Source organism: Balaenoptera acutorostrata, chromosome 3 (genome assembly GCF_949987535.1).
Source record: "Balaenoptera acutorostrata chromosome 3, mBalAcu1.1, whole genome shotgun sequence".
In the NCBI taxonomy this organism is placed as follows: domain Eukaryota; kingdom Metazoa; phylum Chordata; class Mammalia; order Artiodactyla; family Balaenopteridae; genus Balaenoptera; species Balaenoptera acutorostrata.
In genome coordinates, this window is record NC_080066.1 from 157,140,318 (window position 1) to 157,164,165 (window position 23,848).

Below are 23,848 nucleotides of genomic sequence, written 5' to 3' on the forward strand. Positions count from 1 at the left end.
AGACTTTGAGTGCTAAGCTGAGTGTGAGCTACTTTTCTAAAAGCTATAGGAGAGCCTATAGCTCCCCACATAACCATGTAAGAAGGGTGGGGTCATTCATCCCCATTTTACAGAAGGCGTGAAGAATCCCAGCGTGTGGGATCCCAGAGAGCAGGTGAGTTGCCGCAGGTGACCACCCAGATTCAGAGTCTGTGCAGACCATCTATCGTGGTCTTTCCTTCATGGGAATTTAGATCTTCGCTCTCTTTCTCAAGCTTTCCAGGCTACTGAAGAATAGATTATGCAAGAGCAGATGAGCTCCTTGGTTTAATTATTTAAAGGTTGCTTGCTACTTTCAACATTTTAGTTTTCCTCAAACTGTAGACAGAATGGCCTTGGAATGGTTTAACTACGATCGTACTCATTTAACCTTTGGTAAGCATATTTCCTTCAGCATTTTCAAGCAGAAATTCATAGTGATGTTTTTGACACTGATTCTGGTCCTACATTCTCTGCCGGTCTTGCTGTATTGGAAGGTGGTGGAGAAATACAGCGTGTGTGTGTGTGTGTGTGTATGGTGGCACGGGGTAGAAGGTGGCAGCAGTGGTAAAGATTTAGCTCAGGGACTTTTCAGCTTTGCCTGTATTAAATTCACCTAATAAGAATATGTGTAGTCACATTCCCAGCAAGTCAGTAAGGGTTCCTAAATTGTTTTAAAACCCACCAATGCTCGTGAATTCTTCCCAAATTAAAATATTATTTTAAAGGAGATTAAAAAAATCTTACTGCATGAGTATGATACTAGCTTACCAAAAACTCCTTGGATCATAACCGCTGTGAATTTGTACTATCCTTGATGCATCTATTCGCTGGTTTTCTTTGCTTTGATGGAGTGGCAGGATTTACAGCAGACCAGTTTTTGCCTAATTCTGTGTGTACCAAAGTTACTTATACCACGTTGGTATTCAGTACCCACTAAAACAAAAACAAAATCCCAGTAACAGCCCACTTCATTTTCTGTGGGTAGGCAGTGCTCTGAAAGGGACTATTAACTTCTTCTAAAGAAGCTTTTGTTCTTGAAATGCTGAATGCATTTCCATTCATGTTAGATTTTGCCAACCACCTTGTTGACTATGAAATGCTAGGTCAGGGTCTTCATTAAACTAACTCTGTTTTCCCCTTAATAATTTAGTAGTTAGAGAATTTACCAATATTTCCAAATAGGTAAATGAAAATCTCTTAAGTAACCACCTCACATGACTTTATATGTGTCTAAAGTGGATGTTCATTTTAATACATTCATTCACAAATATTGCTTTTACTGGTATACAAGGAAAAATGTAAGATTCATTAATTAGTTTGTTCATAAAAACAGTAATAAAATTCCTACTGTGTAGCAGATACTGTATTTGGCATTAGAGATAAAATGGGAAACAAGACAAAAAAATCTTTGCCCTCATGAAGTTTACAACACCTGCACTACCCATACTTCATTGAACCACAAGTTCTTCTCCAAGACCAGGTGTGAAAATCCATTTGGTCAGAATCAATGATGTTGGCACTATCATTCTCTGAAGTAAGCTAAGAAGTGAAAATCTCTGTATGGTGGGACCTGCTGGACCTCTCTCTGTCCCTGAGAATCCCTTTCTCTATTGCCACCTCCATACCAGCTGAGAGAAATACAGCCCCACCCCTGCTCTGACCCAGGTGTGGGCAATGGATGCTTTCCTCGATTCTGTAAACCACAGCTGAGACAGGCTGCAGTATTTAAGACTCCTCTGATCGATTTGGAATCATGGATGGGGAGACACACTGGCTACTAGCTGTGGGTGCTCAGAGAGGGCCCACGGGCCGCGGTCATCCCTCATGGGGTCCCTCCAGGGCTTCCTCCCAGTCAGAGGCTACCCTTGTCTTAAGATCCGTAAGCATGACTAGAATTCTGAGCCCAAAGCAAAGAGAGGCCTGAGAAAAACTTCCCTTTCTTTTATTCTAAGGCTTACCTCCTTAGTCTTTAATTTCCAATCTCAAAGTCTAGCTCATCCCAAGATGATTGGCACTTGGACTCATGACCTAGAGGAGAAGCTCTGTGTTCTATCCAAAGGGGGTGTGGCCTTGCCATGCACTGCCCGCTGCTCAAGCACATTTAAACACAGAAGTCCAGCACTGGTGTATGACATCCTGCAGCAGACAGCCGTTTCGTTATGGTTCTCTTGGGTTCTCTGGACAGGATATAAATTCTCTCCAGCCTCGGGATTTCTGGCCTCTCGAGTGTGAATGGTTGCTCTGTCCTCCATACCTCATTGTTCTCTACTCCTTCCTCTTAAAGGGTACCATCAACTCGCTCCTCAGTGTCTAGGACCAGATCAGAAAGGGTAGTCGTCTTTGGCTGCTAGTGATTTTCCAAAGCAAATGTCTTTTTCCTTCTCACCTCACCCACGTCCCCTTGTACCCTCTCTTTGCTCTTTCTGAATATAGAAGCCTTGCTAATACAGCAGCCACAAGCCAAGGGAGCTTGTCGTGAAGTGGCAGGAGCTGAATAGAAGCAGCTTTGTGCAATGGGGAAGAAATCTTTGCGTTAATACTACACACCCAAGACCTCCTAGTCTACACCGGTTCACATCTGTATTACACACTTGGAACATCTTTATCCACACTTCTGGCTCATATCTGTCTTTGTCTTGGTTTAGAGTCCCATCTCTCTAAAATCTGCCTTGGGTCCCAGGCCCTTTTTGTAGTGACACTGGATCTCCAGGCTCAAAAATTTGTGTAAGGGAAATATTTTTAGATTTGGGAGACTACTTTTAATAGACAGCTAGGGCAGGTGACTGCAAATTTAAAATAAATTCAACAAGTATTTTTGTCCACCTACTTTGCACCAAGGGGGTACAGATGTAGGGGCTAGCACGGTGAAAATAATGGGCATGGTGTCAGCTCTAGTAGAGCCTGAAATTGGCTGGAGAACACAGGCATTAAGTAAACAGCTACAAGAACATGGAAGGCTACAAAAGGCAGGAGTCAAGGTACTATAGATGCAAACAGCGGAAGGGTGTAACCTAATCTGGGGGATTTGGGGATTTTTTGTTTAACTCTAACATTGTCTGATTGAATGACCCTGAGCAAATGATATAACTTTTCTGTAATTAAGAGCCGTTCTTTTTACCCCCCATCTCCCCAAGCCCTTTCTGCTCCAACTCAGGCTCCCAAGCCTGTGAGCTGTAATGACAGGGGAGAATGCTGCCAACATCAGTCAGCTTGGGTGTAGAGAGGAAACGTACGGAGCAAATGACAGAGGAGGCGTCTCGTTTACTCCGGAGCATCGGGTGGAAAGTGGAGAAAAGGCCTGTGGGCAGGCAGTAACCTCCACGCTAGACATTCCGTCTCTCTTGCTTATTGCTATAAACCCGGCACTTAGCACAGTGACCCTCACATATCCGTGGGATGGGTGGATGGCTGACCGCCGTCACTGTCACTTGCTGTGCCTGATTCTTAAGACTAGGGTCGAGCCCTCTTGGGAACACAGGCAGGAGCAGTTGACTCCGTAGGTGGAGCGCGCCAGTGGGTGGCTCAGATGCCCACTGCCTCCCTAGTGTGGGCCAGCCCACGGGCTGCCAGATTGCCTTCATCCCCTCTTTGCACAAGAACTTCTCTGGTTCTGCAGCCCTGAGAAGCATCTGGTCCCGTCATGGTGCTGTGGGGCCACAACAAAATACGAGGCAGCTCCGTCCACTTGGAGAGACTCATCTTAGATGAGAGTCGTCCTGCTACCGTGCCATCTCATTCCCCTAACCTCCCGCCTTCCTGAGTTACCTGCTTTGTATGTTACATTCCACTGTGGAGCTCAGACTGCGCTAGTCTTGCCTAAGGGGCACTGGAGTTAGGGAAGTTATCCAGGTTGCTTGGAGGGGATATGGGAAAAGTCACTCTGACCAGAAATGTTCAGGTCCCATCTAGGACTAGGGTCAGTCACAATACTCCAAAGGTTACTGAAGCAAATTATCACAGTAGATAGGGTAGCCTAGACATTCTTTTTTTTTTAAATTTATTTATTAAAAAAAAATTTTTTTAACATCTTTATTGGAGTATAATTGCTTTACAATGGTGCGTTAGTTTCTGCTCTATAACAAAGTGAATCAGCTGTACATATACATATATCCCCATATCTCCTCCCTCTTGCGTCTCCCTCCCATCCTCCCTATCCCACCTCTCTAGGTGGTCACAAAGCACGGAGCTGATCTCCCTGTGCTATGCGGCTGCTTCCCACTAGCTATCTATTTTGATAGTATATATAAGTCCGTGCCACTCTCTCACTTTGTTCCAGCTTACCCTTAGCGGGAAGGGTAAGCCTGGATATTCTATACCACATGAGTGCTGAGGGAATCACAGTTTGTGTGCGAGGTTCTCTGTTAACAGTGGGCTATGGCTTTGTGAATTAAATGATGGGCTGCAGGAAAAGGATGTAAGGGACTGAAACTTCTCTCCACAGAAGCACCTGGAAACCAGTCTGTGGACATTTGCTCTTAGTAGCTGGTGAAGCCAGCTTGCCTCCATACACAGCAAATCAACTTCTCTGATAAAGAATCAAGAAAACAATTGAGTCCTTACCATCAAAGGGAATCCTTTGGGCACTTCTTATAATAAAAGCGTTTGTTAATAGAAAGTTAAAAATAAAAACAATAAGAAAAAAACAAAAAAGCCTTTATGGGAGAAACGCATTTTTCTCTGACACCACTCTTTCCCTCACCGCTTCATAGCACTGCCCCTTCGATGTACATCAAAAGAAGTGATTTCTTCACTTTCTGAGATCCTAGAGAGCTTCAACTGGGATCTCTCTGATAATAATTCTACCATTATAATCACTTTGTACTACTTTGTACTTTGTTTAATCCCTATAGGATTGTGGGCTCCTTCTTGACAGTGTTTTATTCGTATTTCCATCTCTCACTGTTCTTTATAGAGACTAGGTCCGTAATAAATAAGTGTAGAATGAATAAGTGAATCAACAGATAAATATGTAGTAGATATATTAATCCTAACTTCTCTGATACTTTTTCTCTTCCCTGCCTTAGATTTTTAAATGTAGTCCAATAAACCTATTACTAGTGTCTCACTGTTTGCCTCCAAAAGGATAAATTATCTGGTTCAGAAAAAAAATGATCTTTCTCTAAATAAAGGGTTACTAAAATGTCCAGGTGCTTCCAGGCTGCTGAGCACACCTGCCCCGGCTCTCAGGAATTACAGCTGCCGATCAATCTGTCTCAGTACGTCTGTCTCCCCATCTTTTCCCCATTTATTAAAATCCTGTTCATCCTTCAAGACTAGCTTAATTTTTAACTCCTCACTCAGTAAAGCCTTTGTTTATCTACCAGATCTGGAAAAATATTTTTTCTTTCCTGATCTCTATTACAACAAACTGCTGCTCTCATTCATTCAACATCGATAATACAGAGACAAGCATTTTGGAGTGAGTACGCTGGTTCAAGTCCTACCTTTGCCACTCAGGGATGGTCAGTTACCTCCCTTGACCCTGAGTTCCCTCATGGTGATAATAAACTTTTGCAGTAGGACATCTGGTCTAGAATGTGAGATGAGGACCTGTATACAAGATGTCTGTTCTGATACCCGGAACTTATCGAGGGCTCAGTAAAAGGCAACTGATCTTATTATTTGCACATATTTTATCTCACTCTTTAGAGTGTAAGTTCAAGGATTACATATCTTTTTCAGTAACCTGATATCTAACTTGCTTTTAGAAAATAGGTAAATAAGTGTATATCATATAATGAAGATAATGATTAGTGCTAAGAAGACAAATAAAGCAAGGTAAGGAGAGAATGCACAGGACCAGGGATAACATGGTTGGGGAAGGCTTCTGTGAGGAAGGGACATTTGACTACAGATTGGATGAATTGATGGAGAGCACCAGGCCTTGTGCTTGAGAGGAAGCAGTGCCCTTGATGGATACGGTGAAGAAAGGTCAGAAAGAGCAACTCAGTGACACAGAGGCCAACAGAGTTTTACAAAGAAGGAAGTGATCCTTAGCTTCAGATCCTAAATGTCAGAATCCTGTCTTCCTGAGAGGTCTAGAAAGAGAGCTGCTGAGAATGCCTCCTGGGTTTGGCAAGTGGGAGATGACTTTAATAAGTGGGTAAGAGCAGGGCTGATGGAATGGTGAGAAGAGCGGGTTCAGGAGTAAAGGGGGTGTCCCCTGAGGTCAAGCAGTGAGGGAGGACCAGACTGGGCAGTAGCCAGAGGGTGAAATATGTCAAAGGGAAGATTATAGTTTAATTTGAAAAATTCTATTATGAATCTAGCAGAGGGAGAGGAGATAACTGAAAATTTAGGAGCGAGATGATGACTGATAGAGCATGGTCTTGAAGGAGGCAGGAGCTGATGAAAGGAAAGGCAGGGGTGGATGATTTGGTCAGAGGAGCATTGCCACATGCAGAGCAAAGAGAGAAGGATTGAATATGGGTAAGGCTAGAGATGGCTTGGCTTCAAGTTTCTTAGTGAAATGTGTTGAGGGTGCTAGGTGGTGAGCTTGAGTAGAAAGGTGGAGATTTGAGTTAGGTCAAGTAGGAGAGGAAACTCATCAGGGAACATTTAAAAACAAAGTTTTTTCTTTTCTTTTTTTTTTTTATCTTGGGTGAAGAAAGCCATTTAATCCTTTCAGTGTACAAGGGTATCATCATAGAAACAACCTCTAATCACATTTTCCAAATGGCAGGGTTTTCTGCATAAACACATCAATAAACCAAGCTCCTTAAAAAGTGCTCTCTACCTACCTACCTACACACACACACACACACACACACACACACCCCTACACCTCTCTACATCCCTATCAATTCATAACCAATTGAATATAATGGTGAATATTCTTTAGCTTAATTCTGGAATCTTAGAGTCTTTTTTTTTTAATATTGAGTTTCTAATTTAGGTATATGATCTTACATTGTGCTATTTCATAGTGTAAAGTTCAGATTCAGATCATACCACAGTGGAGCTTAATTCTAGCCACAAAATGTGGTTGGAACTTTTATAGACATATGCTCATTGTGATCCAGGACTATGCTGGACACTTGGTATATATGTTACCCCATTTACAGTCCCTGCAGCCACACTGTGAGCTGACAGATGGGGAAACTGAGATTCAATGATATTAAAGAATTTGCTCAGCGTGATCCAGCTTGTTAAGGGACATTTTTTTTATTGCAAATGCGGGTCTTTCTGACCCTAACCACCACCCTGTCACCTAGTTACAGCAAAAGACTTGAAGAACAATAATACTCTTTAGTTTTGATACTGAATTGATACTGAATATGCTCTTCAGCTCCTGCTGGCTTGAATTTCCTGTGCAGTGGAGGGAGAGGAGAAAGTGCATTTTAATAAGCTTCAATTAAATTAATTTCATTTTACTTCTTTTGATGTATGGTCTCTTGAAAAAATCCAATTCTACTGATGTTTATTAAGTGCCTCTATTCACTTGCAAAGTGCCAGGCACTTCAGGGGATCTACGGATGAGTGTGATTCAGCCCATGCTTCAAGAGTTTACAATCTAGTGGAGAGGATGGGAGTGCGTAATTTGCTCTAATACTAGATTGAATGTGATAAGCACCGTAAGAGGTGGACAGACAATGGGTTCTTAATTCAGAGATACAAGACTATGTGAATAATTAGAAAATTGGCCTTGTCGTCATGCCTAAACACTGGAAGCGTCGCACAATAGAACTCTTTTAAAGTCTTTATTTTAAGCATGATCATCCATTTCTTTGAATCCAGACTGTGTAATAAGTGAAGAATGTATAGATGGCAATGACGTCATCTTTAGTGGCTGCCCAGTTTGTGTTGTAGGGATAGGTGATTCCAGACTCAGGGGCAAGGAAGTAAGGATGCAACAATCCCAGTGGTGGTGCATAGCCTTGCGGCTCTTCTGGCTTCTTGGTGTGTTTTGGCAGACAAGAGCTGTTCAGGACATTGAACTGCAACTGTGCAAACATATATGTTATATAGAGTTGTTGGTTTTAATTTTTCTTTTAGGGTACTTTTTTGGAGTTAAGGAATCTGAACTCCAGAAATACTGTGAGCCCAGAGAAGGTCACGTCCTACGTATTCTGGGTAAACAATCTTGTAATACATTTTCATAGGGATGTAAAAGGAGGGCACTAGACACTACACTACAATTCCTTTTCAAGTGTACTGCAAGCTTTTGGAAGAAGGGAATCAAAACCAAAGACATGAACTAGTACAATGTACCACGCACAAATAGGAATTTAATAAATGCTTCCTGATTCTTCACTTGCTGGTGTCACTTATGTGTGTTAGGTGCTGTCACAATCATTTCTGAAATGCACAGCTGAAATAAACACTGCTTTTGTCTTCTAAAAGTTTATATCTAAATGGAACAATCAGGGGGATATGGTTCCTCGAAAGGTGGGAAGTCAGCTAGCCACTGCCACGTTATTGGGAATACACATCTGACTGCAGGAGCTCTCCTTCCCTAACTTTCTCAGCACGCTGTGCTATTCTCTGTCGGCCTGTGGATGTTTGTCTCCATATTAATCTGAACACCCTTGCAGTTTGTTTGCCGCACGCCCCTGGTGCAGTCGGTCAATGCCTCCTTGATGGATTGGTTGCAGCCGCCTTTGGTGTTGCTTGGATGAGGTGATGGATGCTTCTCTCTCCTCTCCAGCTGTTTGGAGCCAGAATACAGAAGTGCTGGTTAGAAGGTGATTAGTCTTCCCTGATGGTACTGTGCGCTGCAAACAGGGTTTCGGCCCCCATGTCTTCATTGGCCTTGATCAGAGTCTGCATTACCTCAGATCAGGTAATCGGTGATTTGTTATAAAGCGGAGGGTAGATGCCTTTGGAGCAAGTGCCAATGGCATGAAGTCCAGGAGAGGAAAGGAAAAACAGTGGGGCCCCCGGTTGCCAAGGATCCGTAGGGAAGAATGCAAGCTGGTGTGCGGTCTGGGTTCCTCTTCATTCAGCGCTCCAGTAGATGGAGTGCAGCGTGCAGCTCTGACACAATCAGGGTGGAGTCCCAGCAACAGCCTCTTGCCACTTCTTTGCTTCCTGGGTGACACTGGGGATTGCAACCGTCTGGAAAACGTTGAGGACAGATTCTTAGTCTCTTTGGGAGTCAGGCATATTGCTTTAAATAGTTTAGAAACTTATTCTGTGCCCAATAATATTCAGAATGTTGGGGAGATGGGGAGAGCACAACAGACCAAGCCCTGAGCTTCTGAAGCTCTCACTGAGTGGGAGAGACAGATAATAAACAAATAAACATACACCAGAAGTGGAAGTAAAAGAAATTGGGTAAGGAGAGAAAGAATGGGGCAAGTGGTGGTCAGGGAGGACTCCTCTGAGGAAGGGACATTTGAGGAGAGATGAAGTGAAGTGACGGATACCTATGGTTGTAAGAAGGGCCTTCCAGGCAGAGAGGACAGCCAGTGCAGAGCTCATCGTGATCCTTCAGGTGGTCTGTGTTCATCTTATTTTATTTTATTTCAACTTGAGCACCTACCAGGAATCATTCAATGTGCACAAGTAATATCGAATGACCTGGAGTAGGTAAATCTATAGCACGGTGTCTAGTACATTACTGGTGTTCAGAAAAATGTGAGCTTCTTCCTCTCCGTTTGCAACTCAAGGAAATGACTTAAGATGAATTCTTGCACACAGAGGGCTGCTACCATCTACTGTCTGAACACCACATCCTGTATCTCTAGGCAAGTCACTGGGAAGCATCTTCCCTCCCCTTTCCTCTCCTCCCCTCCCTTGCTCTCATTTTTTCTTCCTCTGCCCTCCTTTCCACCTCTTCAGTCCTCTCCCTTCACTTCTTCTTCTCCCTCCTCCCCTCCTATTCTCTTGTTCCCTGTCTCCTGAAACACAAGTGCCTCAAATTCAGGTTTTAAAATGAATGAAATGTAACCTGGAGTGAATTAGTGATTACTATCTGTGATAACGTATCAATAATACCACAACCACTTCCTATGCCACAATCCACACACACACACACACACACACACACACACACACACACGTAGTGGTGAGAGCCATCCCAGTCAGGTATTGGAGTGGGGCGAAAGTAGAAAAGGGTAAGTTTTGTGGGCAACTGAGACTTTTGTGGCACCTGGCAATTTAGATTGCCATTTTGCCAGAGGGATGCTGGGTCTCACTAATGATCTGTAGAGACAGTCATGGTAGGGATGCCTTTTTAGAGGTAGGTGTAACACTGTAATCTGCATCATTCTGTAACTATCCCCAAAGCTGTTCCTATAATATTTGAAGCCCTGATATCATTATTCAGTCAGTTTCTTAAAAATCCTGAAAGTCATACTCATGAGGGAAATTCTTCCCCTACACACGAGGTAACCTGTGTATTTTCTCCACTTGCTAATAATAATAATAACAATAGAAAGTATCTACTAAGCAACTGTTAAATTGTGTCATCTCTAACACAGTCATCCGTAGAAACTAGTTCTCTTTACTGTGCAGATAAACACACTGAGACTCAAAGACGCATAGAGCCCCACAGTATAAATGGAAGGCTCTGATGGCCCCTGGATCTAACTGCCTGCGAAGCCAATCCTCCGCTCACTCTCTTTGTCAGTCATCTCCCAAAACATCCCACTGTTCTCCTCCCCTTGAGACTTCACCATCATCCTCTATTATTCCCATTCCTTCCTCCTTCAGTCCTGTGGAATCCTTCTTAGAAGATTCTTTGTAATCTATCCATTCATTTGCAGCCCTACTCCTTTCTTCTCACAGAGCCTTTATCCTTTTACATCTGGAGTATTGTACTTTTCTGCCTGTCTTTCAGCCTCCAATTGTTTGCCACACCAATTATAGACTGTTGTCAGATTTACTACCTTAAGTACCACTTTGCCACGTTGCTACTCATCTTACAATTGTTCAGTGCTCTCCACTGTTCTCAGTGTAGTAATAGTCAGGCTCTGAACGCTGGCTTTACAGCCCTGCGTAATCTACCCCAGCTTATTTATCCAACATTATCTCAGCCACGTGGCTGAGTTCACGAGATTCCCTGGAACATGCCAGGTATGTTCTTCCCTTGATAACTTTGCTCACACTGTTTGCCCTACTTAAAGGGCAGCCTCCTTTGCTATATTCTCTAAAAGATCCAGATCAATTTCTATCTCATCCATGAAATTCATCCTCCCTTTTTCTGGCTATATTGCTCTCTCCCTTAAACACTTTCTCTAAACTCCAAAGGTCTGTAAAATGGTCCTATTTGAAATAAACCTTCAATAGAAACTGCTTATTTTACATAAGATGCCCCTTGCTGTGGATGAATTATTATTATTATTGTTATTTTTAGTGATTGGTAACTGTTCAGCTTCAACTAACAGAAAACACAACTGCCATTGACTTATTAACCAGTTAGAGGTTGATGGTCTTAAGTAACAAAATGTCCAGAAGTGTGTAGTCCAGGGTGGTACAGCTACTCCCTTATGCCATCTGGGACCCACACTCTTTCTGCTTCAACATTCTCTGTATATTGGTTTTCAGCCTCCTTTTTACTGACCTTAGTCATAGTATAGGTGCTGTACCTCCAGGCAGGAGGAATGGAACAGCAGAAATCCAGGTATACCTCATTGGTCAGCAAGGTTATAATTATGGAACATGCCACCTCTAGCTGCAAGGGAAGCTGGGAAATTGAGTTTGGGGCTTTGAAGCTTCTATAGGGGAGGCAAGACTGGAAAAATGTGGCAAAAAATTGGTCTTAAGTGAACCGGCCTATAGTATCAGACACAGCAAAGGTTAATGAATAACTTCTTAAATTCAAATGATGCTCTACTCTTTTTCAATGGGAGAACATTGGAGTTAAAAAAAAAAAAAAAAAAAAGAAATGTGAATAGTTAGATTGCCTTGTTATCAAATGCATGGCCTGGTGGCCATATGGCCTTAAGTTACTTATCTTTCTAAGATGGGTTTCCTCATCTAAACAATTAGATTAATAGTAACACTTGCTTCTTTGAGTTATTGTGATGACTAAATGAGGTAAAGCCCACAGCCTATATTATGTGGCACATAGAAGGTGCTGACTAAATGCCCGTCCCTTTTCTCTCTTCCAATTGGAGGCCCTGGCTGGTGTACTGAAAAGTCCCCAAAACAGTAACAAAAAGCAAGAGTTGAATCAAAGAAGAGAATATCTCCTACCAGCCAGGCCCCATAAACTCTTCTCAGTAGGTAAAAAGTATTGCCCCAGTAACAGAACTACAGAAGTGTTTGAGATTCATTTCTCTTGTAGTTAAGAGAGGGCAGGAAATTTCTGAACATTTGTAAGGGTTGACCTGTGGATACTGAGGTATGTGGAAATAACTCACACATCTCAGGTGTTTAATGAGGATAAATAACAATTTGTGGGCCCGTCAGCTGTACAGTCCCATCACCTGAAATCACACACAGGAACCCTGCTTCTGAGAAGTGACACTTGGTGGGAGGGAAGGGCAAAGTGATATCCATCTAGCAAGTTTTGCAAAAGAGGTACATGTGGAAGAATCATGCGTGATCCCTGAAAAAAAAAAGTGTTTATGTGTGTATATCATATATATATTTATATGACGGAACACGTTCTTAAGCCACCTACCTCCCACTACCCGCAAAAGTAGAACAAAATTTCTCATGTGGTAGGAAATTTGAAGTTCTTAGAAAAAAAAAAAACTTTATGGTACAGGGGACTTCCCCGGTGGCGCAGTAGTTAAGAATCTTCCTGCCAATGCAGGGGACACAGGTTCGAGCCCTGGTCCCGGAAAATCCCACATGCCACAGAGCAGCTAAGCCTGTGCGCCACAACTACTGAAGCCCGCGCGCCTAGAGCCCATGCTCCACAAGAGAAGCCACGGCAATGAGAAGGCCGCGCATCGCAACGAAGAGTAGCCCCCACTCGCCGCAGCTAGAAAAAGCCAGCGTGCAGCAACGAAGACCCAACGCAGCCAAAACATAAATAAATGAATTTTTAAAAAAGTATTAAAAAAAAACCTTTATGGTACAACAACCTGTATGTGTGCATTTTAAATTAAATAACTTTCTCTCTCTCTCTCTCTCAAATGTATTGAAAATCCCCCATTTTTTCTTTTGATCAAAGCAAAAGCAAAACCCTGCCAGATGTTGGGAAGAATGGTAACCAAATGATTCAATTAGAATTCTCCTGTGGGGACGTGGACTCTCTCAGTCAATGTCACAGAATGAAATAGTCTCAGATTTACCCAGCAGTGAGTTATTCCTTCTGGTCGTGGCAATTGGGAGCTGATGATGATGTGAATTTAAATGACTATCTTTATGAAACAAAGCAAAACAGAAAAGGGAACAGCTGGGGGGCTGGATGGCTTGGGGATGCAGAATTGGATCTAGAATAAAGAATCTGTTACCTCCAGTTGCTGGTCATAATGCTGGTACAGGTTAATATGAATTGAAAGTTACTGCCATGTGATAGCAGTTAGCTGTCACTTGTCTGAAATTTGACCATGGCATATATAGCACAATCTGTATCTAGGTGTCTAGAATATAATGTCCTCTTTAGTTAAGGGTCAAGCCACCAGCTTAACTATGTAGCCAAGGATTGAGGCGTGAGAATCACAGGGTCATAGAACTTAAGCTCTGGAAAGACATTGCTGTCACGTCCAGAGTCTGTGAACTCTCTGAAGTTGTATGTGTCATTTCTTTGCATGTGCTGTATGTATTCTAAGGAACAGAAAGCATAGCTTTTATCATATCCAAAGGAAGGTATGGATATGCCAGCCCGCCACCCCTTCCCTGCCAAATGTTAAGAACTTGATTTAGACCTTGTCTTTGGAGTTGGGTAGAATTGAACTTAAGTTTTTTGTTGTTTTTTTTAAGAAATATTTATTTATTTATTTTTAGCTGCGTTGGGTCTTTGTTGCTGTGCGTGGGCTTTCTCTAGTTGTGGTGAGCGGGGCTACTCTTTGTTGCAGGTGCAGGCTTCTCATTGTGGTGGCTTCTCTTGTTGCAGAGCATGGGCTCTAGGCGCACGGGCTTCAGTAGTTGTGGCACATGGGCTCAGTAGTTGTGGTGCACGGGCTTTATTGCTCCGTGGCATGTGGGATCTTCCTGGACCAGGGATCAAACCCATGTCCCCTGCTTTGGCAGGCAGATTCTTAATCACTGCGCCACCAGGGAAGTCCTTGAACTTAAGTTTTTGCCTTGCCACTTACTAGCTGTGTGACCTTGGGCATGTCACCAATAAGACTTATTTTTCTAATTTATACAATGGGGACAATAATATAATCTACAAAATAGAATTGTTATGAAGAAAATTTGAGATCATGTATGTAAAATTTTTACCATAACATATATTGTGTTAAATGTGAGCTTATTATTATTATTATCATTATCATCATCGTCATCATCATCAAAAATACTGAGCCCCAGGAATGTTCAGATATACTTAAGATTAATAGCAGAAACAGGACCAGAATCCTGATATCTAATTCACTGCTTTGGCCATTGGAAAACATGATGACTCCATCTCTCTTTTTGTTCATTATTCCTTTCATGTTTTCGCAGGGCTAGGCATGTACAATAAGACACTGAAATCAAATGATTAGTTCTCCCATTGCATGGCCAAATGGTCTATTTCATTTGAGAGCACTCCTTCAATATTCTTTAAACATCTTATCTAAATTGGAGTCTGAAAAAGGAAATCACAAAGATCAAGGAGGTCACACTTTGGCTTTTAGCACCCTCCACCCACCTTGCCCAAGAACAAACTGTGAGCAAGGTTAGAAGTCTGACTCTTCATTAGTGAGGGGAAGTCTCTCTGAGCAGCCCCTCTGTTGAATAGATAGAGTGGATCTGACAAAAAGGGATGATAGATTAGGAACTGTCTGGTGGCTAATGTACTGTTTACTGCAGTATAAATGACTGGTGTTTGGGAAATGACAGATGAGAGAGCGCACAAGTATGGACGTAAATGATTTCCAGGTTTCCGCGGTGGAGGAGAGTCACGGTTGACTGAGGTGTTGACTGGCAGTGGGAAGTCATTGGTGGGAGTTTCAGGGGGATGAAGAGTGCATGGAGAAGACTTTTCAATTAGCCCATTGATCCAAAGCTTTTGTGCCATATATGGAAGGGACTGTGAAAAGGTTTGGTTCTCTTGCTCTTTTCTCACTGCCTCATTCACTCAAATATAGCTCTGCTTCCGGTCCAAGTGCAGCAGTCTCCCCAGAGAGAAAGCACGAGGGGTAAGAATGGAGCTCTGCTCAGCCAAGCTGCGAGATCCCTAGGGGAAGATGACATAGGAAGAAAGAATAATACATGTGGTTGAAAGAAGGCAAGAAAGCAAAAAAGCAAGCAAGCAGGGAAGCATGCAAGAAAGCGTAAGGAGGAAGAAAGGAGGGAAAAGAGAAGAAGGGAAGGAATCTAGCGCGTCAATTAATCTACATCTGATATATTTGAGTTGAGTGAACTCGTGATGGTCTAACTTGCCCCAGGGAATCATAAGAAGCCTGCAATTAATTTGTAGCTATTATAAACATTTAGCATCCATTTGCTTAGTTTCAATAATAATAATTATTATTATGATAATATAAGGCAGGCTGTCAGACAGTGTTTGCAAACACATCACCATTGTAACTTGTATTTGCCTTCTGCTTTGTCAGAGGTTTTATGTTCATGCGTTCATTCATTTTCCTCACAAATATTAATGGAGCATCTATTTTGTGTCAGTTCTAGATACTTGGGATACACAAGTGGACAAACAAAAATACCTGCCCTCGTGGAACTTGCATATAAATTGGAGAGAACAAACAATATATATGATATCATATCATATAATACAGAGTGATGATAGATGATGTGAAGTCAACTAAATCGTTGTACAGGGTTAGAGAATGATAGGATTGGGGGAAGCATATCTGCTATTTTAGATAAGATGCTTAAGCAGACATCTTTGAGGAGGTGACTTTTGAGCAGAGGCCAAAATAAAAGGAATGATCAAACTATGTAGACATCTAAGGAGGAACAGTCCATCTGAAGGGAATAGCAAGTGCAAAGGCCCTGAGGTAAGAGTGATGTGTTAGAGGGATGTCAAGGAGACCAGTGTGTCTGCAGAGAAGGAAGCAAATGGGAGAATAGGAGATGAAGACAGAGAGGTGGATGGGAGCCAGGCGATGTGGGACCTTTCAGGATAGTAAGTTATTAGTGTGTTTCAAAAAAGGCAGTAAAATAATGTGATACTTGTGATACAAGTATGGCTCTGGCTGCTGTGTAGAGAACAGATAGGGATGGTGGTAAAAGTTGGGAGGCCAATTTGAAGGGTGATAGAATAGCCAGGGTAGAAATGCTGGTGACTCGGACTAAGACGGTATTCTTGGATTTTGGATATATTTTGGAGGAACATCTAATAGAATTTGATTATGGATTAGATGTGAGGGGTGAGAAAAATAGAGTTTATATATCTTTTTATTTTAAAAATGTTGTTCTTTAAGTTCAGGGCTTGGTCTTAGTTATTTCATGGGCTTTTCTAATGAAGAGTTTGAGGCAATCATATATATATATTTTTTGGCTGCGTTGGGTCTTCGTTGCCGCACACGGGCTTTCTCTAGTTGTGGCGAGCGGGGGCTACTCTTCGTTGCGGTGCGCAGGCTTCTCATTGCGGTGGCTTCTCTTGTTGTGGAGGACGGGCTCTAGGCGCTTGGGCTTCAGTAGTTGTGGCAGGCGGGCTCTAGAGCACAGGCTCAGTAGTTGTGGCGCATGGGCTTAGTTGCTCCGCAGCATGTGGGATCTTCCCGGACCAGGGCTCGAACCCATGTCCCTTGCATTGGCAGGCGGATTCTTAACCACTGCGCCACCAGGGAAGCCCGAGGCAATCATATTAAATTATAAATTGTAATAACCCAAAGATCACAAAATGGCCCTTTTGTGGACCACATTCAGTCTATAAACATGATGTTTGGGCTCACAATTTTTTAAATCTTCGAGCCCGCACTGCAAAACCCAAATGTCTGAATTCTTTTGAGAAATGGTAAGCTTTGGAGTAAAGAATAGGTATCCCCATGAAGGCTATCCTTTGCTGCAACTGAATAGCACTTGCTGTCTTTTAAGGGGACAGTTCTTCACTTCTGTTACTTCCTGAGCTTATTTCCTCGTCTCTGTTACCTGAATGGCCCTGGAGGTTTCCACTCCTTACTTGTTCCTCCCGTCCCCACTATGTAGTCCATTTCAGAAAGAGACATTAGTGAGATAATCGTAAACGTGGTTCCATTTGAGTCAAGAGGGGCAGGTATCTCAGGATTATTGTAAGCAATCTATAAATCCATATGCAATCTAAGTATTGCCTGTAAATCATATTAATAATAAATAATCTGTTTTGTATGAGTATATATAACTATTGTTGGAAAGCAAAAATAATTCCAAATTATAATGAATAAAATGCATATTTGAATCTCACTAAATTTTAATAGTCTGTATCGTCTCAACAGACACTAAAGGACTAAAAGTATGATTGCTTTCAAATGGTTGTATCCTTTTTTTAACCCTTAAAAGGAACCCTTGAACTTAGAAAGGTTGGGAACAGCTGTTCTAGTCTGGCCTTCCACTTCACTGACGACAAAAGGAAATCCAAACAGGGACAGTTATGTGAACAAACCACTCAGCTGATTAACAGTAGCAGGACCCAGGTCTCCTAATGGGCTGCACTGGGTCTCTTGCAGTGCTTACTCCCATACCCAAAAGTCCAGAAGATGGAAAGGGATGATTTATGAGACTCTGACATGCAACTTCTTTTTTTAATTGAAGTATAGTTGATTTATAGTATTAATTTCAGATGAACAGTATAGTGATTCAATATTTTTACAGATTATCCTCCATTAAAAGTTATTACAAGATAATAGCTATAATTCCCTATGCTGTACAATATATCCTTGTTGCTTACCTATTTTATACATAGTAGTTTGTATCCCTTAATCTCTTACCCCTGTTTTACCCCCTCCCCTTCCCTCTCCCCACTGGTAACCACTAGTTTGTTTACTATATCTGAGACAAGCAAATTCTTGATTCTGTTTCAGGGATCACAAATTCCAGTTTACAGATGAATGGGAATGATCTTCTCTTTGTAAGAATACACTGTAGGGCAGGGTTCCTCAACAGCTACACTACTGACATTTTGAACTGGATTATTCTTTGGGGGGACTGTGCTGTATGTTATAGGATATTTGGCCTTTCCCTGGCTTCTACCCACTAGATGCTTCTAGTTAGCTTCCCCCCTTCCCAAACACACACACACACATGCACACACACACACTAGTTGTCACAATAAAAGCTATCTCCAGACATTGCCAGATGTCCCCTGGAGAGGGGCAGAATCATCCCCTGTCAAGAATCACTGCTTTAGGACAGAGTGCTGCTGTTTACCCATTGATTCAGAGTGCCAGGGAAAGACTTTGAACACGCAGCAGCCTGGAATCCTGCTGACCCAAGAGCCATGCCTGGGCACCTGCTCATGGACCTCGTCTTCCCATCTGCAAGGGAATAATCTGATCTACAGCGTCTTCCCAGTTCAGTACTTTACAAGAATCTTTGCAGTTTTTCACTTTCAAAGGACACTTAGCAGTTTCCAGTGCCTCAACTGCAGAGGTAAAGGGCTTTTTGTCTATTTCTCTATTTACCTCTGTTATTTATTTTTTTTTAACTTTTCATTGTACAGTTTCTCTCTGTTTATTTTTCCTTTCGATTTGTATTGCTTTTTGTGTCTCTCTGTGTGTCTCCTTTATCCCTTTTTGGTGTGGAGCCTTTCTCTGCCTGTATCAATATCTGTCTTTCTACCCAGATTTCTGTCTCATCTTAGGGCTTAGCCTTTTGGTGTTTATCTCCCCAGTCTGTATCATTCTTTTAATGACTGTGTTTCTGGGTTTTTCCTTAAATTTTTTGAGTGAGCACTTGTCTTTTAGTCTCCTTCTCTCTGTTTGTATCTCTCCAGGTATTTTTCATGACCCCCTCTCACTTTTGGAGGATGTTGGTATATTTACACGACATTTCTGTTTTTGATTGTCTTTTTTTCTGTTTATTCACCTCTCTTCCATTTCTGCCTTTCTTTGGAAATGATCCATCTGTACCAGGCTCCTAGCAAGATCTCTTTCTCTGGGTAGGAAGTTCTTTAGGCATGTTCTGAAAACCTTGTACTTCTATTGAATGATAAGCCTCAGGGGCAGGACAGGGAATGGACTTTTCAGTTAACCGCTCAGAGGCAACACTTTGTTTTATTTTATAGAATTGAATTTTTATAAATTATACATTTAGAATATTGAATCCAACAGAGGTTAAATACTTAAGCTTTCATAAAATCAGTATCATAAAAATATATTTTAAATGATTCTACATCATAAGCAATTATCTTAGAAAACTAATAGGTAATTCATTCTTGAGATTAACTCTTTTTCTAATGCTAGGTGAAATGAAATCAATAATTTGTAGAGATGTGTACATTGCTTTAGGTGAGGCTTGGGAATAAAAAACTTTAAGAACAGGATTTGGCTATTTGTAAAGTACCTACCTTTTTCCTTGGTTCCTAAAGAATGTCCAAACCAAGAATGAGGGCCCAATGAGGTTCTCAAGGACAGTGAAAACTATTCAATCTTCTCATTTTTGTATGAGAATCGTAATAAACTTGCAAAACAGATTGGAATCCATCAGGTGTAACCAAATTAATCTTCCTTTAATGATTGTTTATACTGTGTATCCAACATCAAAACCAGTATCAAGAGTTAATCCATTAAAATGTGTAATCATTTTGGTTCACCAAAACAAGAGGGAATTGTAAGCTCAGTAAAATTTATTTTATAGTAGAAACATGTTAAAAACATGCAGCTTAATTGGACCATATGTAAATTAATCAAATTATAGCTCTAAGTATTTTCGTTGTTCTTGTTGTTTGTTTGTTTAAGTGTGGTACAGGGAAAAGTAATGGCTGCTGAGAATGGCAGGACTGTGTGAAGAGGGTTGTTAAAGTTTCTGAAACAAAAAACGAAAACCAAAAAACAAACGCAAGAAAACCAGGATGGAAATTTGGATTTGACAGGGAAAACAGAAACTAAACAGGGGAAGGAAGTGTTTCTTTTCTTTCTAGTTCAAGATAAATTTTTTCAGTACCCTGTCTGGACTTAAATAAATTTAAGAATACAATAATACATCATTAAAAAGTCTGCTCTAGGCAATTGATATTTGGAGGGTGCTTGATATTTTAGATGGGACATTTGTCTTCTCTGAAAAACCACGCAAATACCCAAGCCCTTGAAGCTTCCTAAAATTTCTAGTAATTAAGTTCAATTCAATCAAACTCTGTGCTTCCAGCAGTTACTGAGTATTTATTTCCATGGTCATTGTGCTAGGGTTGGGGAGGGAGAGTATCACTGAGATCTCCACTCTGACCGGGCTCTCCGCTAACTTTTGTCAAACATCACTGCCTCGGCTAATAATGTTTCTACCATAAACCAAAGTGGCAACAAGTATGTGAATGTATAACGTGAAACCATGTTCTAACCTGAGGATGCCTGAGAGAGGAAGGTGACATCTGCCAGTCTCGTTGTCTGTCAATTCCACTTGATATTTCTTATATCTGCACACTCACCAGGACTGAGCAACACCATGACTGGTCTCTTCGTTTCTTCATTCTTCCTCCATCTAAGTGCATTCTCCACACTATGGCCAACTCTTTTCGATATTTAATGAGCTTTGGTAGCTCTGTATTGGTTAAAACTAGTCAATGGCTCCTCACTTCTTTTAGGATAAAAATCTGTGCTCAGATTCATGACATTTGAGATTTTTGTCCTGCTTGATACTTATCTTGGGAAGCATATGGTATGCAGTGGTAGGAAGTCAAGCAGCTAGAGCTTGGGTTCAAATCTTATCTTCCCTTCTTATCTATTCGCATGCCCCTGAGCAAGTTCTTTTACCTCTCTATGGCTCAGTTACTTCATCTGTGAAATAGGGATAATAATGTCACCCACTTTGCAGGATTGATGTTAATGAAAACTAGTTAGTGTTAGTGAGGTGATTTGTAGAGAAACAGTAACGTGCAATAAATGTTAACTATTATTATTGTTGCCACCTCTGTAGACTCATCCCTTCACACTGCCCTTCTCTTATTCTCCACTGGGTGGTTTTGAGTTCCTGGAACCTCTGCATGCTGTTCCTTTCATCCCCTTCACTCACTAACTCCAACTTGACCTTCAGGACCCAGACTTCGGACTCTGCCCTGCAGGATGGGCAGCCCTCTTATGTGCTGAGTTTCCCTCTGTCCCAACACCTTGTATTTACTTGTTTAGTTCTCTGTTCCTCCCACAATATGCACACCTGGGGGGCAGAAACTCTGCCTTGTTCATCTGGCATCTCTAGCTCCTGACACTGCTTCGTTCATGGGATGCAGTCAGGAGCCCCCTGCCTCCGCTGAATGAGCAAACCTAGAGTGAGAATCCAGGAAAGGGATGTAGGTTAATTACTAAATATCTGAATGCTCAGGTGTATGTGTTTAAGAGTAGGCAGGTGTCTCTGTAGAACACTGGTATCTCCAGATGCTCCCAGGTGTGTTTGGAATGATGAGTACGTGGTCAAGTAAGATAGGGAATTGGGGGTAGGTCTCTCCTAAAGAGTTGCACTTTTGATTAGCAAAGCTCTAACTGCAATGAAGAAGCATGTGCAACCTAGAGTTTCCCAAATAGTTCAGATTCTGGAACCCACCTTTATTAATAAATTGTGAAACCCAAGCAGAGTACCCTAAGGAACACAGTTTGGGAAATGCAAGTCAGAGCTAATCAGAGCAGCTGTAACCAAGACTTCTCTTTTTTCCCCCAGTCCTAGGACCTTTTCAAGAGGTTGTGAGAGACCCAGTGAGGGCTTCAGCTCTGCGTAGAGGCTAGTTTGAGCTGGAATCTTGAATGGGTACTATAGAGAGTAAATTGAAGCCATTCAGAGATATAGAATTGCTTTAGCTATTACAACCTGGCTTCATATAATACCCTCCAGAGGTATTCTCTGAGCAAAGGACATGGGGCATAGTGGTTTTAAAAAGGCAGGACCCAGAATTTCAGGGTTTATGGACACAGTATAAGTTTTAAGGATTTCGTATCATCTGCATCAAAATCACCTGGATCACTTATTAATAGTGCTGACTCCTGAGGCCTCAACTTGGACTTAATGATAAGGCAGTCTGGGCAGTCTGTGAGTGGGAGACTAATAACCCACATTTGTATCGAGGTCCACTGTGATCCTTATGCCCCCAAATGTTTAAGATCTATGGTTCTGGATTGACCCTGAGTAGAAGCCACTTTGAAAATGGAAATCTTTCAATAGGTCCAAGGTTTACAAAGTAATTTCTGTTAAGTCATAAAATTATTACATGTGGAATTATCATCAATATGGTCCTTGTTTCATATATATATATACACATATACATCTGTATGTATATATATAGTGATATACATATTAAAAGTTATAAGGACTTAGATGTTTTATTCTGTGAGAAGAAAGATTGTTGAGCACGTCACTTAACTGTCTGAGCCTCACAGTAATCATCTGTGAAACAGGAATGGTGCCCTCTGACCTTCCTCTGCATGGGGGGTAGAGAGAATGAAGCAAGAAAGACAGAAAATCAAGTGTGAAATATGAAGTGCTATGAAAAATAAGGTATTATGATGCATATATGCAGATTCGGTGAAATGGTAGTCTTGTTACACATAATGATATTTTTCTAAGTAACCTAGTTTGGTTTGCTGTTCTATGGGGTTTAAGAGTACATTTTGATCACTTGATTTCAGATTTATTAAACACTAAACATGATTGTTAGAAGTAAGGGAGACCTCTGGGATTGCTTAGAACAGGATTTTTATAAAGCATTCACTTTGATTCCAACAATAGTTAAATGTTAGAAATCATTATGCTAAACTCTAAGGTGATTCCACATTATGAGCAAATGCTATGGAAAACAAATAGGACATTCATTTATGAAATCAACCCTTTTTCTGATGCTATGGGAGTAAGATTATCAATCATGTCATGTCTAAGAATTCCACCTCAGATTTACATAGCACATTAAAATAAATGGGGAAAATTCGCAAAGCCTGACATCAAGTTTAAGTTAGCTGTTTTATACTTTTAAGAAGAGTCCTTTTTCCTTCTGTAAGTGTAAACTTTTTTTTAAATGGTAACGAATTTAAGTTCAGTCTATCAAAGTACATTGAAAAAGCTTAGGAGACAAAATAACTTTGACAGAAAATAGGTGAAGTGCAAGTTTTATTCATGTACAGTAGTTCCGAAGATACTGAGATAAGTTATTTGGAGTACTGTCCTTTTAATAGGCCTTCCTCTCCAGTCTTGTCTCATTTTTCACTTTCACAAGGATTTTAATGTATTCTTTTCATTACATAAAACATGCCACATTTGGCCTTTTCATGAAAATGGATCTGATATTCTCCTTTGACAGCCATTCATGTGAAAAGAACAGGTCCTATTTCTGTCCATCGCCTACATGTACATATTCATAGAAATCATAGATTTTTAGTAAAATATACTTTATGCTTATAGAGCGTATTAATCCCAGAAATTTAAAGCATTTCAGTCAGTAACTGTATCATATTCCCTTTCTATCAAGCGACACATGTGGTCAAGGGTTCTCAGTCCCCAATCCAACTCAATCTAAATTACGTGATTTCCATTTTCTACACTGAGGAACAGGAATACAGGAAATAAAATCACCAGCCCAGGGAGCATGAACCCCAAATTAATCTTGAAGACTTGCTGTACTGTTTTATCTCTCTAGTTACATGTCAAAGTATTGCTACTTTTAATTTGAGGTAAAATTTGTCCTTCTAGATTTTTTTTTTTGAGCAGGATA

General features: G+C 41.2%; 1 protein-coding gene across 10 annotated transcripts in view; it reads left to right on the top strand.

The window, feature by feature from the left end:
* NRXN3 (neurexin 3) overlaps positions 1-23,848 on the top strand; it is a 1,648,091-nt gene that overhangs the window by 791,980 nt on the left and 832,263 nt on the right. The gene's annotated exons all lie outside the window — the stretch shown is intronic.